We start from the raw sequence: 17,688 nt of genomic DNA, 5'->3' as shown, positions 1-17,688 counted from the left end.
ATCACGAACAGTGGCAGCTCCGTCATGGGAGAAGCTGCTGTCTTGCTTCAGTACTTCTAAGAGCTAGAGTGAAGATATTTTGCTTTGCAGTGAGTGTTGTACTTCATCCTGATTTCTCTGCTCAGTTTTGGCTTTCTGCATTGCATTAACTGACATTGAATTACAGCTTCGCTCCTGGTTAAGCATGTTGGTTACGTGGCAGCAGCTGAACATGTGCTCCCTAAAAACCCACAGTAATGTTGAAGCAGCTGGACAGCATTCATTGGCTTTGACTGTCAGTAAACGTAGGTTAAGGAAACTTCTTGGGGGCAGCGGGGTGACTGCAAAGCATCGGAGTTAAAATGGTTTTACTGTTGAATGAGATAACTTGCAGCTCTCCAGATCCTTCACTCCCTTTTCTCCTTGTGTGTCGATTTCTGCCTATGTTTTTTTGCTGTCTGGAGCAGATGTGATTCCTTTTAAACCTGGTGAGCACAGCTTTTCATGCACACTGGTGTAACCCAGGTAATAATTACAGCTGGTGGTACTCTTACTCTTGGGTCACATTCCCCAAAGCACCAACACCTAGAGAATGTTGGTCAGTCTGTGTTTAGGCCAGAGCAGATTTCACCATTTGGTTCCTGCTGGAAAACAGTAGGAATAGGGCTTGGTCTGTGGCATTCTGAGTAGAGGAGCGGGCTGCACACAGGTCATGAGATGAGTCAAGGAGCATTTCCACTGATGTCATTTCTAGTGCGTGTATTCCTATTGCCATTGCTAATAGTGAAGTCTCAGGGGAAAATGAGCGATGCAGGGAAAAGCTCGGGAGCTGTGGAAGTGCTGAAGTACTCTGCATAGGGAAGAGGGATCTCCCTCATTACTGTATTGTGTTCCTCACACAATGAGATCGATTTCTTACGGTGCCAGAGAAGTTGCTCTGTGGTGTCTTACTGCAGGGATAATGAAATGGGTCAATTTGCAAGGGAATGTCACTGGGATTCTGGAGAATCCAGGAGCGCGTTTCCCGTATCAGATGTCGTATTAGCCTCTTAATTTTAGCTTATCCTATTTAAGCACAGTTATTTTTTTGAAATCACTGAGGATTTATACACAGATTCCTGTGTACACTGCCAGTGGACATGGTTTGTTTTGGAAACAAATACTTTAATAAGGTGTTTAAGCCAGAAGTGCACGATTATCTTTGGGTTTTCTGCCTCCTGTTCTCAAAATGTTTCAGTGGCAATGAGTGTCTTATAAAATTGGTTGTGTCTGGACATCTGCTTGCAGAGCATGTCTTCTCTTGCTGCTTTCCCACTGCTCCTTAGGAAATATGAAGACATATAAGAGCACACGTCGTCTTTTTGCTTGTGTTCACCTGAAGCTGGCTGATTCTGGAGCAGCGGATTGAAGTTGGAAGGAAATATTTATTTTCACTCTTCACGTGCTCGTTCCAAAACCAATTGTAACTACGGAAGAGGGGAGGGATCGTGTTGGCAAGTAGAAAGCACGCAGAGCGTTTCTGTGAAGCAGGGAGTGCTGCTCTTCTAGCAGTCCTTGCGTGAACCTGGTGGCCAGGTGATGGGGAGGAGCCCCTGCCTCCTTCCAGCTGAGGGAACTGGGCTTGTTCAGCTTGGAGAAGAGAAGGCTCCGGGGAGACCTCATTGTGGCCTTGCAGTACTTGATGGGAGCGTATAAACAGGAGGGAGAACATGGGTGCATAGCAGTAGGACAAGGGGGAATGGTTTTAAACTGAGACAGGGGAGGTTTAGGTTGGATATTAGGAGGAGGTTTTTCACTCTGAGGGTGGTGAGGCACTGGAACAGGTTGCCCAAGGAGGTTGTGGATGCCCCGTCCCTGCAGGCATTCAAGGCCAGGCTGGACGTGGCTCTGGGCAGCCTGGGCTGGTGGTTGGCGACCCTGCACTCAGCAGGGGGTTGAAACCAGATGATCTTTGAGGTCCTGTTCAGCCCAGGCCGTTCTAGGATTCCCTTCCTGCAGGGGGACGCTGCTTCCCAGAGCTGCTCCTCAAGGAGCTGATCAGCCCTTCCCATGGAGCATCTGCCTGATGTGCCTTAATTACTCTTGGTCTGCGGATGGAGCGTTTGACATCTTCCGAGTATTTGAAAGCAGATAATTAGGTATTTAAAACACCGGGATGTAAAAATTGGATCTTAGGATTAATTACTGAAGGTCTCCTTGCGGGTTTTTGCTCGGTGCTGCGCTTGTTTTTAATAAGGTGTCTGGATGATAGAGCCTGCATAGAAAAATACGCTTCACAAAGTGGATTTATGGCCACAGCCTGTAGCTGCCAATGTATATAATGCGAATATTAAGCTCCCTCCTGCGTGACAATTAAAAAAAAAAAACCTTAAATATTGGTCTTTTAAACTTGATGGCTTCCAGTTTGTGTGTAAATGCAACCTGATCCTGAAAGCCATTGGAATAGAAATCACGACCGCTAATAAATAAGCACGCCGTTAAAAGGAAAGGCAGAGGAACAGCCCAGCATCCCCTGGATGCTCTCCTATGGCTTCTGCTCAGCAGGCAGCGATGAGGGTGGGAGCTCTGCAGTGTTCAGTGTGGGTTGCACTGCTCAGGAGTGAGCTGGGTGCTTCAGCATGAAGCCCTTTTAGGAAAGGTCTGACCCAAGGGCGAACGTTTTTGGGCAGGATGAAGCTTACGGACGCTTGGAGTTTGTACCAGTGGGTTTTTTTTGCGTTGTAAAAAGGCACATGAATGGGAGCTGAAGGTCTAATTGAAATTTTATGTAACGATGATGCGTAAAAGTAGAAATAAAGCAAGTAGAAATTGTGCGTAAGCTGGGATACGAGCATGAGCCGGGTTGTTTTCTTTGCTTGTGCTCAGGGCAGCTTGTGAAATGTGAATGTAATTGCATTTCTGCCTGGGCTGGAGGCATGAGGGTGAGCTGTCTGTAAAAGCACTTAATTTGTCTGAATTTACCCAAATGTGCTCTCAGCACATTGAATAAACTGCAACAAACTGAAGTAAATGGAGATGTTCTGAAACTTCAGCCCAGATGCCGCAATCCGCGGTGATCAGCGTGCTGTGCTATCTTCAGGAGTGGAGACTACACGAGGTCTAAGCAGCCTTTTTATTTTTGAGCTGTGTAAATCTTCATCCTCGGGCTCGGGGAAGGCATTTCAGCTCAGCTGTGACTGGAGTGAGGAAGACACGTTCTGCCTCCTTTATTTCCCTTGATTCTCAATGATGTAGCTGTGCAGGATCTACTGCTGCTTACCTGCTGAACAAATCCCTTCTTGGAGCTCTTTTCCAAGCTGAATGATTGCACGATCTTGGCACGCCTCGCTGCAGGGAAAACTTGGAGGAAGACATGTGCTCCTATGGACTTCCCTCTCTGCAGCTGGATCTACTTTCTTCCTTAACTTTGTCATCCAGGCTCGGCCAGAGGATTCTTGGGATGGGCTTCCCAGCATTTCCACCTGTTCCTGGTGTCGTGGGCATGCTGCTTTGTGTTGGCAATACCCGTGCTGAGGCTGGAAGAGCTTTGCTAGCGAGGCATTTCACGAACAGTTGAAGTCTCTTGGAGAGTATTTTAAGCCTAATTGGAAACCTGTTTTAGTAGTCTTTAACTATGTAAGACAAGAAGGAAAGTTGATTCTTCAGGCTGCGGTGAAAAATATCCACAAGAGACTCTAGATGTTTTTTTCCTTCCTGGATAATGATAAAGAGACTACACAGCAGTCTTTGAAATGCAAAGGTGACCTGTGAGTACCTCTAGGCTTTACTTCTACTTTCCTTCTTTCTTTCTTTCTTCTTTTACTCTCATTATCCTGGATGTCTTGTACAGCAAACGTGAATTATCATCTGTTCTTCTTATTCTCTGGCTGGCTTTAAACCCATCTGTGGGATAACTGTCCATCATGGAGAGGAAGGACAAGAATAGTCACTCTCTGGGATGCTTTTATGGCAGTCATTCAAGTTACTTCATAAAAAAAAAAAGTGGAGGTTTTCCATTGAGAATGCTGACCCTGTGCGTATTTCTGATAATGCTGACCCTTACATGCGCCTTTGTAATACAGGGACAGCTTCTTAAAGTCGTGGTGGCTGTCTGTGAAAGGCAGCGCTGTTCCTTCATCCCAACTAGAAAGTCAGCTATGGCAAACACGTTTCCTGAAGCCATTTCTGATGGCTGCAGCTTCAGGCAAATTGGTGTAACTCAAGCTCTTAGGGAAGGGAACTGTTTGCTCCTGCCTGAGCAGATTTCTCTCCAGCCGCTCTAGCAGAGATCCCTTTTGCATTCCTGTGCTCAGAGGGATCCCAGACGTGCCCAAGTGCTGTGCTCAGTGCAGTGTGGAGCACAGGACGCAGCCCTGAGGCCTCCACGTATCTCCTGGATGTGTTGGCTTTCTGACCCTGAGCTGATGGTTGCGGGCTGTGTCTGTGCACCACTCGAGTGGTTCTTGTTGTCTTATCTTAAATGTGTTCTTCCTCCGCTGTCTATCAGGTCATTTGAATGAAACCACACCGACCGCAGCGGCAGCGATTTGCTTGTGCAGCTCTGTTAACCACACTTCTGCTCTTGCTCGTTCATTTGCACATGGTGAGGTATGCACGTAAACATCTTAGCATTTTTGTTCCAGGCCTACACAAGCTTCTAAGACTTTTTCCCCTGATGAAAGCTCCTAGCTCGACTCGTTTTTCCCTCCACACCAGCTTACAGGGCGTCAGTCATCCAGAAATGGGCAGCGTTCTCCTTCCAAACTCGATCACTTTGGATTGTATTTCAGTTTAGGTCACGGCACCGTTCACATTCCATCCCTTGGAACCTGCCTGCAGGACATGTGGCTCAGGAGCCAGCAGGGTGTTAGGCCCCTTGCTGCTGGGAGACTTCAAGATGTAGATCATAGAATCATAATCATAGAATGGCTTGGGTTGAACAGGACCTCAAAGATCACCGACAAACAATCGATCCCCCCCAGATGTGAGCCAAGACAGCTGTTCTAATAGAAAGCTGGGAGCACTTCATGCTGGGAGCAGCATCGTGTAACTTCCCAGGTGCTTGATGTTGGAGCAGATGAGGAGGTAACCTCTGGGCAGTTCCAGTTTTCTTCTGGTGGCACTGCTTCTGGCTCAGTGCTGTTTTTAGAACCCTTCAACCAGTGAAACTCACGCTGGTTACATTATGTGGTTGATCTGGAACTCCTCTACGGAAACCCAGACGAGTGCCTTCGTTTCCAGAATACACAGCCTGTATTTTTAAATGAGATTTTTTTTTTAGCTAAGCTGTAGAATTGAAAGTTCCACGCTTCTCTTTTTTTTCTTACGCCGTCTTGACAGAGTAATCATGTTTTGCTTTCTGCGATGTTAATAAACGTACAGTTTTTAACTGTAAGTTAAAACTTAGGATGGGTTGGTACTAACAGGCCCTCTGCAAGTCTCCATTTTCCTTCTCACTGATACAGAGCCATAGAATTGATTCAGTTGGAAGGGACCTTTTGTGGCCATCTGGTCCAACTGAACAGGGACACCTACAGCTCCATCAGGTGCTGCTCCGTGCCTCGTCCTTGGGTGTCACTGGGGATGGGGCACCACCACCTCCCTGGGCACCCTGTGCCAGTGCTTCATAGGATCGTTAAGGTTGGAGAAGACCTCTAGATCCCCAGCCCACCTCCACAGTGCCACATCCCCACGGTTCTGGAACACCCCCAGAGATGGTGACCCCAACCCCCCCCCCACCTCTATGGGCAGCCTGTACCGCTGCCTCGCCATTCTTGGAGAAGAGATTTTCCCTAAAATCCAACTTGAAGTTGGCCAGCACAGCTGGAGGCCATCACCTCTCACTCTTCAAATATATGTACACATTTTAATGTGGGAGGTCAGACAGCTGCCCGGGCTCCAGCAGCAGCCTCCTGCAATGGCTGAGCGCAACGAGCACTTAACAATTAGCACATTTCTTATTGAGGAGCTCCTTCACTGCACTTCGGCTTTGGACTTCGGTGTGATAGAAACCCCATGCGTGCCGGGGAGCTGAGTGCAAGCTGAATGGTGTTCTCCAGCAAAAAGCAAGGTAAAACTGCCCCCGGATCATCCCTGCCTGCTGCTGTGCGTGCACAGGGCCGTGCTGCACCGATTCTTCTCACCCTGCAGCAAGGAGCTGGCTCTTGTTTGTTTTCTGGGGTGAACAAACGAGCCGTTGTGGGAAGGTTTCACAGGGTGCAACTTAATTGTTTGGGAAGAAAAAAAAAAAATATATATATATAAATAACCCACAGCTGCAGTTGGTAAACGGCGTGGCTGTGAGATGGAAGCAGGGCGCTGACCCACGTGCATTGCGTCGGGGCTGAGACCAAACCAAAGGGAACAAGATTTTTTCATTGTGCCCTTTCATCCGCTTCCCGTTTTGGGAGGAAAAGTAAAGCTAATTAGCAACGAAATAAGGCGAGTTAATGAGGCCGTTTATCACCGTGTCTTTTTTGTCGCCGGGACAAGGCGTGCTGTGTATCCCGGGGGGGAATCGTGCCCACCCGTTAATAATGGGAGCTGCGCTGTTTTATCAGCGATGCCGGTGCTTATTAGGATTGATTTAGGGAAAAAGAATAATGAGTTTAAATCGTTAGGAATGTGGTTCGTCTCCAAAAAACTTGGGTTGGTCCCTGTGACCCCTCCGTGCCTTGAAATACCAAGGGGCTTCGCCCCATGTCGGTGCTGTGCCTGCTGCAGGCCCCTGCCATTGGGTCCCATGGGCCCACGGCACGTCTTGATCAACCAGGCATCTCCCTCAATAAAACCTCACAGCCCGAGCACCAAATAAACTGTAGCTAAAGAAAGCAAGCAGCTGATGTTGCCCGAAAAAAAAAAAAAAGAAATAAATTGATACTAGAAAATGCATTTTTCTGCCTCCTCCTTTCCCCTGCAGCTACTGCCGAACTTTAAGTACAAGTGACAATTCCTTGCTTCTCTCGCTGGTCTTAAAACGCCTAGAGACAGCATCAAATGCATCCATATGGCAGCGCATACTTAGATCAGTGGCACAGCAGATTCTTACCCAGTCATCCTCCAGCCTCTAGCTGTCAGCTGTGACAATCAGGTGGTTTTTTTTTTTTTTGTGTTCTGCAGCGTTCGGATCTCGGTGCGTTGGTTACATAAAGGTAGGATCCTGGGGGAGAATTGTACCCTGCTTGTTGGGGGCAGTTTTTTTGCCCATCCTCTGCCACTGGAGAGCCTTCGTGGGGTTCACCGTTGGCTTAGCATCGCTTCAGAGCGTGTCATGCAATTATTTTATGTAGCATGAGCGGTTTTTCAGGAGCTGCAGCGTCGCTGGAGCAAGGTTTGGGTGTGCTTGTAGAAAGCAACGAGCAAAGAACATCTGAGGACATCACAGGCGTTGTGCAAAAGGGCCCTGGTGCCAGGCAGAACGATGTTTTGCATTCCAGGTTCTCTGAGCAGGAGGAAGGCCGTCGTTATTTTTATATACGGAATGGTTGTGCCTTTAATACTTCACATTTGACCCCGTGTCCCTGAGGGTGTTCTCAGGTGTTTCCTGATGGCTGTGAATCATCTCCTTCCTCCGTGACAGAGGTGGTTGCTGAGCTGTGCCGTTGCCGGAGCCCGAAGCCCGGAGAGAGCCACCAACCAGCTGTAAGGATGCTGCCCTGCACGCCTTCCCTGGCCCACGCTTCCCCAAAAGGTTTCCTGAGTTATTAATGACCGATCCTCATCAACAGATCCCAATTCGGGACGCAGAAGACTTCAACATCTGCTTCTTTATAAGAGCATTGTGAAAACTCGAGGAGCCTGGAGGTGTTTCGCTATTAAAATACGGCAGGAGCCAGCTCAGCTGTGGGAGTGGAAGGAGTCTTCTGGCAAGGTGTAACCAACAGGTTTCTCTTAGAGCTGTGCCATGTGGTGGTGTGTCTGCCCACAGCCTTTCGGGTGGCAGAAATGGCACTGTTCCTCCCTGAGCTTTTATCTGCGTTACGAACAGGTTCCCATGGGGAAGGGGAATCGTAGAATCCTAGAATGGCCTGGGTTGAACAGGACCTCAAAGATCATCTGGTTTCAACCCCCTGCTGAGTGCAGGGTCGCCAACCACCAGCCCAGGCTGCCCAGAGCCACGTCCAGCCTGGCCTTGAATGCCTGCAGGGACGGGGCATCCACAACCTCCTTGGGCAACCTGTTCCAGTGCCTCACCACCCTCGGAGCGAAAAACTTCCTCCTAATATCCAACCTAAACCTCCCCTGTCTTACACTGTCGGAATCTAACCTGAGATTTTGAAAATGAAAAGCAACCAAACTCGCACAAAATACGTGCCGCAAAACCAAAATGGCGTGGGGTTGGAGTTGGACTGGGAAGAGCACGAAGCTGGGAGTACAACGAGAGCTTCATTTAGGGAGAAAGAGTGCTCTTGTGGCTTTCATGGGCTAGCTCTGTGTTCTCCACCATGGGGACTTCGGACATTCAGCTAGATGGGAGTATGTCTTCACCCATGAGGCATGAACCAGTGTCGGACTGCTGGGTTTTGGAAAGCTTTCTTCCCACTTTTTGTGGGAGGGGAGGGAGGTGAAGTCTTAGAATCTCAGCGTGATTTGGGCTGGGAGGGACCCGGAGTCGTGCAGCACGCCGTCCTGGCTGTTAATTAAACACCTGGTAGCGCAGAGTTTCACAGAGCTGATGTTTCCTCCAGTAATAGTAGAAGGTAAAAGAATCTGGAGCAGAAATCTGACACAGCCCAGTGCTTTTATTAACGCGGGCGCAGATCCTCTTAAAATCGCCTTGGGTTTAGGCACACGTGCGGCAGACCGAACTGCAAGGATGATCTCATGGAGCACAGCACTCCTGAAAACTTCCCTTGGTTCATCCTCATGTCAAAACCTATTGCAGGTTCCTTCCAGGGCAGCTTTCAGTTCTCGATTCTGCCAGCCTACACCGTCGTCGTTCCTCTGAGCAAAGGATCCAGAACAAGTGTCTGCGTATCAGGATAAGTAATCTGCTATTTACAGGCTTTTAGGTGGTGAATAGAAATCTTGTTCCTGTGTGGTGGGCCGGTTCATGAGGGCTTGTACATCAAAGGTGATGTTTTTTGCTGTTCAGACAGGACCCTGTTGAAGTCAGAGCTTACTGAACCCCGGCTTGGGCTCGGTAACTGGAATGTAACAAGACAGATGGGAGGAACCTGGATGTTTCTGCTGTTGTGCAGTCACGGGATCATTAGGGATGGAGAAGACCTCTGAGATCATCACGTCCAGCTGTCAGCCCATCAGCACCGTGCCCGCCGACCGTGCCCTTGCACCACCAGTGCCAAGTGACACAGGCCTTGCTGCTCGTGAGCAGGACCCTGGGAAAGAGCTCCTTCTAAGTCAGAGAAGTGCTTCAGCTTCAATTCCCTTCTGCTCTGGGGAATTGCTGTGGTGCTGGCGGGGCCTTGCTGCCGCTGCTTGGAAAATCGCCCCGTGCGCCTTCTTTGCTGAAGTACTCGAAAGATTGAATGCAAATGGATGGTAACGAGATCTACAGGCTAGCACCTATTTTCATAGCCGCCCTTTTCGAAAGGCAGCCAAGTGTTCATCATTTGATTACTGCTTGTTGTAGATAAGGGAATAATTGGTCCCTTTTTCGTAAACTATAGAAATAGTTGACGGGAAGGAGCGGCCAGCCAAATATTGGACGCGACAGCTCATGCGTGTGGGTTATTGCCTGGAGAGACTGGCCGAGCCGTAACCCTCTGCTCTGCGCTGACGTCTGGCTTGTGACAACATCATGTTTCCTATCTGCTTCCCCGCTACCAGGGCGTTTTTTCCCTAGCAGCTTTAATCCCTTGGGGCGTTGCTTGAAATTCATCCGCCTCCGTTTCTATCCGAAGCCTCTAAAATCTTCATCCGTGGCTGCGGCCGAGGAGAGGAGCTGAACGTGTGCCCCAGTCACAGGCAGCTTTGGTGCTATCCGCCGTCCGAAGGCATCTCCCTGAGATCCTCTTGAGGAGCTGCAAATTCCGCCGACTCCACGAGGCTGTGGCAAAGCCAGGTGTCGATGTCTTTGCAGGAGCTCTGCAGCATCCTTTAGGAGGGCCGTATCACACGCCCTGCGCCTGTAAGGAAAAGCAGGGAGCGTAACAGCGACGTGTGAAACGAGGGATTCGTGCAGCTCCTTTGCTGTGCTTAGCATCGAAGCTCTTCGCCGCTGTGAAAATCGACTTGCTTCCCTTCTTTGCGTCCCCGTTAGCGTAGCGTGTGGGCATGAGCCACAGATGATATCAGCCGCTCACATAATGGCTTTATGCGTGCTCATCTGCTAGGTAGGTGTCACTCCTTGTTATATCACGCCATTTCACTCGGCTCTGTTGCTTCCCTTCCTGCTGTTCTGCACCAGACAGTCATAAATATTCATGCACCCTCCCTGCCATCCATTTAGGCTTGTATACCTCGCTCGTGGTCCGTTCGGGTTTGTTAAATGCAGGCTTTTCTTTTTAAACACTGGAGCGCTGAAGGCTGTCTAGTGAGCTAAAAGGCTGATGTCACATTTTCTGGTTGGTGGAGCTGCAGGGTGCTGCTGAGAGACGGAGGCTTTCAAATATTTTGCTCAGTTCTCCCGTGACAAATAATAGACTGAAATTTGAGGCTGTTACGTGGCGAAATGAGAGCCGAATTTTTCCTTGGCAGCAAACGTTCCGCCCGTGCTGCACCTTTGCTTGGTTGCAGCGAGGGGTGGAAGTGCTTTGCACCTTATTGCTCAGCTGCAATAAAAACTGTCTCAGCTCGCCTTGAACAGGCCATTTGGTACAGAGTCTCTTTCAGGACTATGGTAAGGCAGTTTACAACGAGAAAACAAGCGACTTTTGTTCCCGATCTTGTATTTAGGGCTTGAAAATTCTTAGGGCTGTGCGTAATAAAGGGGAGGGGATGGGTCGGTTCTGTGTTGGTCATTTCACGGGTTCTTTTGTCAGACCCCAGATCCCACCGAATTCATCAGCATCTCATGCAGAGCTCTTGCTTTTCTTCCTGGGGGCATCTGGGAGTGGCTCGCAGAGGCTGAGGGGCCGTGGTCACAGCTGATGTCATTCCTTATTGTTCTGTCTGCCAGTGACTTAAAAAGCAATAGGAAGCAGAAGAAGGTGAAGTACACCTGCTCCCTGTAGTTCAGTGAGGCTGCTGCAGGAATGAAGCTCAGCTCCGGGAATTCCTGGGGTCTCACCTGCATTTAAAACTTCTGATGATGACAGATCACAGAATGGCAGGGGTTGGAAGGGACCTCCAGAGAGCATCGAGTCCAAGCCCTGCTAAAGCAGTTCTCTACAGCAGGTTGCACAGGTGGGCATCCAGATGGGTCTGGAATATCTCCATAGAAGAGACTCCACCACCTCTCTGGGCAACCTGTGCCAGTGCTCCGTCACCCTTACCATAAAGAAGATCTTCTGCATGTTAGTTCAGAGCTTCCTCTGTTCCATTTTAGGGCATTACTCCTTGTCCTGTTGCTGCACATCACTGAGAAGAGCCCGCCCTCATCCATCTGCCTCCCACCTCCCTTCAGATATTTAGAAACATTGATCAGATCCCCTCTCAGTCTTCTTTTCCCCAGGCTGAACAGACCCAGGTCTCTCAGCCTACAGGAGATGCTCCAGGCCCTGTCTCATCTTTGTGGCCCTCCACATTATCCCATAGGTCCGAGCTGCCACAACTGCATAGGATGGGAGACCACGTGGGCAGGTGTGACGAGCGTGTGAGGTGTGACTCGAGGGGCTGGAACTGGGAAGGCTTACATCCTCAAGGCATGCCAGGCTGGATGGGGCTGTGAGCAACCTGGGCTGGAGGGAGGTGTCCCTGCCTACAGCACTGGGTTGGGACTGGGTGATCTTCAAGGTCCCTTCCAACCCAAAGCATTCAGTCCTGCTGTGATTCCATGTAAAGGCATACTGTACAGTAGCGAATTTTAACGTGTTTTATTTGTGTTTTGCTGCCTGGATCTGTCACTCTTTTAATTTGCAAAGGAAGAGGAAGAGAGGAGGTGTCAGCTGGGTGCTGGTGGTGGCAGCTCCAGCTTTCTTCTCAACCTCAGCTGGAAGAGGCTACTCAAGCAGACAGCAGTTCGTTATCAGGTGGCACTCCAAGGGCAGGCACTCCTCAAGAGCCTGCATCCTTCCACTTCAGATCCACGGAACCCATTGCCACCTTCCTGCTGACTTGTAGCTGTTAACGGTGCTGCTTTACTGCAGACTTAGAACCACAGAGCATCCCGAGCTGGAAGGGAGCCACGAGAACCGGTGAGCACTGATTTTTGATGAGAGTAATGGACGTCCCTGGGATTCCTGACTGGCACGATACAAACGTTGCAGGGTGTTTTGTACCTCAGGAGTGGGAAGTGGGCTTTCCTGCTTCATGTGTAGGTCCCAGGCAGTGATGCTGCAGGCTGCTGGCAGTCCCTGGGGCCAAAGGAATCGATCCGGTGCTCTATCAAACAGTTCTCAATCGTGCTTTTAATTAAAGGAGGAAAAAAAGGCATCGTTGTGGGCGGTGACCTGAAAAGAAAGAAAGGATTGAGGAATGAAACAAATATATTTATAGTAGAACATGATGGAACATCTCTTAAGCTACCAAAATGTCTTTAAAAAAAAAAAACAAAAACCCAACGTCCTGTTCTTTCTTATTCTGGGTCTCATTTGTTTCCCTTGCCCACCTGGGATACTCGAGCTTCCTAAACAGAATCTTAAACTCCTTTAAAGATGCAAATCTGTTTCCAAGGACAAGCGTGTAAATCGTAAGTTAGATCTCTAATTAGGCTGGGAATACATTTTCTTCGGAGAGGTTCATTGGACCATTTTCTCTGTACATAAAGAAGCCATTGCTGCCTCGGAATAATGCAAGAGAACAACTGAAGTGGTACGAAAGCGACTTGCACAATTTTTTTAGTGTTAACAGCACAAAAATGTTCTTATTTCGTGGAATCAATGCGGGCAGCCATCCTGCTCTGGAGCTGTGCTGGGAGGGCATCCTCCAGCCCCCAGACGTGCTCTGAGTGGCTGATATGTGTGCATGTAGTACTGCCCCGTGCTCTTAAAATAAAACAAACCCGGAGCCATCCGTTTTTGTTAAAAAGAACGGATTTTTTTTGGTCTTATTTTTCTTTTTTTCCTAGAGCGACTTAAGGCAGCGCAGTGGATGTGTTTGAGGGAGTTTGCTGCTTTGGAAGCTTTCTTCTCGTTTTTCTTACGGATGTTTTTTTGGTTTATTGGATGCGTAAGGATGCCAGGTATTGGGTTCGATGGCCCTTCGGCCTGACATCATCTGGCACCTTGCAGCAGGAGAGCAGTGGCAGAATGAAAGAGCTCTGACAGTAAAGCAGAAGTGAAATCAACAGCAAACACTTGGGGTGAACAATTCTTCCTCTGTAGCCTTGAGTCAGTGCAAGAGGGGAGAGCATCAGCTCGGCCTGCTGGAGTTGAGCTGGAGCTGTGAATCCTAGAATGGCCTGGGTTGAACAGGACCTCAAAGATCATCTGGTTTCAACCCCCTGCTGAGTGCAGGGTCGCCAAGCACCAGCCCAGGCTGCCCAGAGCCACGTCCAGCCTGGCCTTGAATGCCTGCAGGGACGGGGCATCCACAACCTCCTTGGGCAACCTGTTCCAGTGCCTCACCACCCTCGGAGTGAAAAACTTCCTCCTAATATCCAACCTGAACCTCCCCTGTCTCAGTTTAAAACCATTCCCCCTTGTCCTATCGCTATCCACCCTTGTAAACAATTGTTCCCCTCCTGTTTGTATGCTCCCTTCAAGTATTGGAAGGCCACAATGAGGTCTCCCCGGAGCCTTCTCTTCTCCAAGCTGAACAAGCCCAGTTCCCTCAGCCTTTCCTCATAGGAGAGGTGCTCCAGCCTCTGCTCATCTTGGTGGCCTCCTCTGACCTTGTTCCAAGAGCTCTGTGTCTTTCTTGTGCTGGGGACCCCAAGCCTGGACGCAGTGCTGTAGATGGGGCCTCACAAGAGCCGAGTAGAGGGGGACAATCCTGTCCCTGTCCCTGCTGCCCACTCCTCTTTCAATGCAGCCCAGAACACAGTTGGCTTTCGGGGCTGCCAGCGCACACTGCTGGCTCATGTCCAGCTTCTCGTCCACCTCCACCTGTGCTGGAGTTGAGCTGGAGTTGGTGCTGCCCTTGGAGTTCCCCAGCTGTGGCTGTGGATGACGTTGGTGTCACGGAGGAGTTGCTGAAGGAGAGCAGTCTGGGGGATAATGAATGAGTTTTGTTTCTTGCACTGGGGGGACGGGGTAGAACTGCCGTAGCATGACAGTGAAAAGCAGAGGAGGATTTTTTTTTTAAGGAAACTGCCGTAATCACTTTAATACAGCATTTCTGTTTTAGGAGCTCAGGCTGACATAGCTAAAAATATTCTTCTTGATTACTGGTTCACGCAGATCATTTAAAGTATGAGCATCCTCGTTTCGGGGCTTCTTAAATAACAATCTAAAATTGGTTTTCATGCAGTCATAATTTGGTATATTGTACTTAGCAATGCTTTTTTGTCTTGGTGCCTCGGGTTGCTTCTTCCAGATCTGGGCTAGTGTGTTCTCTCATCTCGGGGCGAGCTTGTCTGTGAGGGTTGTTCTGCCTCTGGGATTTATGCTTTTAACCAAATCTGAAAGGAATCATAGAGTGATCAAGGTTGGAAAAGTGCTCCAAGATCCCCAACCCGAACCCATCCCCACCGTGCCCACTGACTGCATCCCTCAGTGCCACATCCCCACGGCTCTTGACACCCCCAGGGGCGGTGACCCCCCCCAGCCCCCTGGGCAGCCTGTGCCAGTGCCTCACTGCTCTTTGGAGAAGCAATTTTCCCTCATATCCAACGTGACCCTCCCCTGGAGGTTACCAGGTCGTTCCCTGTTGTCCTCTGGCTTTGACCTGGGAGCAGAGGCCGACCCCCACCTCGCTGCTACAACCTCCTTTAGGAGCTGGAGAGAGCAAAAGATTCTTCGATAGAAACACAGAATGAATATCCCAAGTTGGAGGGGACCCACAAGGATCAGCAAGTCCGATTTCCACCCAGGACCTCCCCAAATCCCCAACTTTTTGGGGTTACACTGCTGTTCTCTTTGCGGTGAGGAAGCTTTCTCCACCTTCCTCTGATGTACCCCTTGGGAAAGCTGGATCTTTGTTAACGGACTCCACCTCTGAGAATTTGGAAAGGTTAAGGGCCGTTTTTGTGCTTTACAGTGAAGGAGATGGATAGATTTGATCATTTTCAGGGTTTTCTTTCTCTTTTTTTTTTTTTTTGGCCTTGCAGATGCTTCTTTATTACTGATGTTTTGAGAGCCCTAACCAGCAATGAGTAGGAGCTCAGATTGCAGTGTGACATTGCTGGACAAGATGCAGCTGTGATGCACGAGGCAAGCACGTCGTGCCCAAGAAAATGAAATAAGGAGGCAAAGCCTGCATGTCCCATGCACCATCAAGTAAAAGTGGCCCAATTCCACTTTCCTTTTCCTTTATAGGTCGCTCCTGAGAGCTGCCTGAGCCCTTTGCAGACCCTGCCTGGCAACCAATGACCTCCTAAAGCCATGTGAGCGCGGAGCTGATGTGCTGTACCTAATGGCTCTTCATCCCTGGCTCCTGTGAGAGCCTCCCCAGTGACTCGTTATTGCTTGGAGTGCCATGAGCAGCAAGCTCTGGCACAGAGGAATTGCTGGTACCCACTATTTATCAGCGTCGTTAACGGTGGTTGGGGATGGACGCGCAAAGCTCCGGCACGCGAGGCCCCGAAAGCAGCACGGTGCTCTCAAGAATAGGATGGATGACCTTGAAATCTCTCCTGGAGCTGCTGTCAGATCACAGTTGCTGGAACTATGAGATTAGCGTATTGATTTCATCTTGCAAATGAATGCTTTCTGCAATAAGTGCTAGGCAGTGGCTCGGGGCTGGCAGACAAAGAGTATTGATCAGGTTGACTCAATTAGCTGGTGAAGGCTTTGTGTTTGGGCCCCCATTGGCAATGGCAATTTCACAGGCAGAAGCTTCACAAGTTCCCATCTTTTAACTCAATTACGTGTCCTCGATGCTTCGCTGTTTGCTGTCACTCATTCATGAAAGATGCTGGGCGTCTTGTCTCCGTGCTAACCAGCGACCAAACCTTTCCTTTCAGGAGTCTCCTCTTTCCATGCAGCAGAACAGCAGCTCGCTGTCTGTCCCATAAGACACGAAAGCATTGCTTGTAATCACAGTGAGGGCAGAGGAATGCCTCCACTTTCTGCCTTGCACAGCAAAACACTTCTCTCTCCGCCCCCCCCGGCTCATCGGTGTTGGTTGCTTTTCCACGCAGGGCTGTGTGCTGATGATCTGTGCACTTAAGCAATGTTGTCTGAGGCGCAGCTGTGCGATTAGAGCTGGGTAATGCGGGCGTTCTTCTCATTACATCAGGAGCTTAAAGGAGCAGAAACTGCTTCTAATGAAACCCACGGCGCTGCTGGTGTTCAGCTGCCTGGAAAAGTTTCCAGGCTTGATGGCGAGGTGCGGTGCCGGAACAAATGGTTTTTAGGTTCATCACTTATTTTCTTAGCTTCTCGTTGCTTCCAAACGTTCTTGAATGCCTGGTGTCTGAATTCCTGCAGCGGAATGACACTTGACAGCTCTGCACGCCGAGGAGCAGAGCATCCTCTCCCCATCCGAACAGCTCATTTCAGATTTTAATTAGCTTGAAAATTGCGTGCCTTTTCTAATAGGACCTCGGGCTTGGCTTTTAGCTGGTGGGATCTTCAGCTACGGAAAGAAAGAGGCTGGAAGACCACCTACTCCTAGTGCTAAGATCCTTCTGTGCCGTCCGTCTCCCCATTCTGTGCAATCCATGCAGGCTAGGTCTTCTTCTTGCCAAAGAAACCTTTCTCAGCTCCCAAATCACTCCGAGTTTTTCCTGATTTCCTCTAACACAGCCCTCAGTGCCTCCAGCAGCAGCTCCCTCTGCCCTCAGCCTGCACAGAGGTGCAACCACGTCCACCGTGTTCCTTCCCCCACCTCTATTCCTCCAGGGATGTGGCAACGCACACCAGAAAGATTTTGGCTTAAGGGATGTCGTATGCAACTGCATCGCTGACTAATGCTGCCCTGGACGTGTTTGTGTGTTGAAATTCTTCCAGGAGCTTAAATTAACCCAGCAGCACCCGATGGAACCTTGCTGAAGGCTTGGTTGCCTGCTGCCTTGGGTGTAGCCCCCAGATTGCTTCCCCAGGTGTTTGCAGTCAGATTTAGGCAACCATGTCGGAGTACATGGTGCTGCTTCTCCCTGCTGAGCTTCATTTTCCACTTTGGGTCACTTCTCCATATTTTAAAAGTGATTTTGAATTCTGATTCTGTCCCCCGGCTTGCTTGCAGTCACTCCCAAATGAATGCCTTTTGTCCATTTAATAAACACAGAACCAGTGAGGCAGGAGAGACAGCAAGTGAAAATCTGTAACAGAATAGGATTCAGGTTCTCCTGCAGATCCTCAGTCTGCAAATCAGTCCTTTTTTTTTTTTTTTGGCAGCGTTCTCGAATAGAAATAAAAGGCCACGCACAAGAGTTTAGCTCTCCATTATGAAGTTCTGAATACAAATGATGCAGAAATAGAACTCATCCAAGGGGCTTGTCTCCAAAAGCAAAAATGTGGCATGCTGGTCCCTCCTTGGTGCTCTGCCAAGGGGAAATAGTGAGTTCTGCAGCTGGCTGCAAGAGGAAGCCCCGTCCCTTTCCCACTCCCTTTCCCCTTCCTCGGC

General features: G+C 49.4%; 1 protein-coding gene across 2 annotated transcripts in view; it reads left to right on the top strand.

Moving 5' to 3' along the window:
• The window catches only part of RAB6A (RAB6A, member RAS oncogene family), a 56,078-nt gene that overhangs the window by 15,531 nt on the left and 22,859 nt on the right, over positions 1 to 17,688 (top strand). The gene's annotated exons all lie outside the window — the stretch shown is intronic.

Source organism: Numida meleagris, chromosome 1 (assembly GCF_002078875.1).
Source record: "Numida meleagris isolate 19003 breed g44 Domestic line chromosome 1, NumMel1.0, whole genome shotgun sequence".
NCBI classification, from domain to species: Eukaryota; Metazoa; Chordata; class Aves; order Galliformes; family Numididae; genus Numida; species Numida meleagris.
This window is presented reverse-complemented; position numbering and strand designations above follow the sequence as displayed.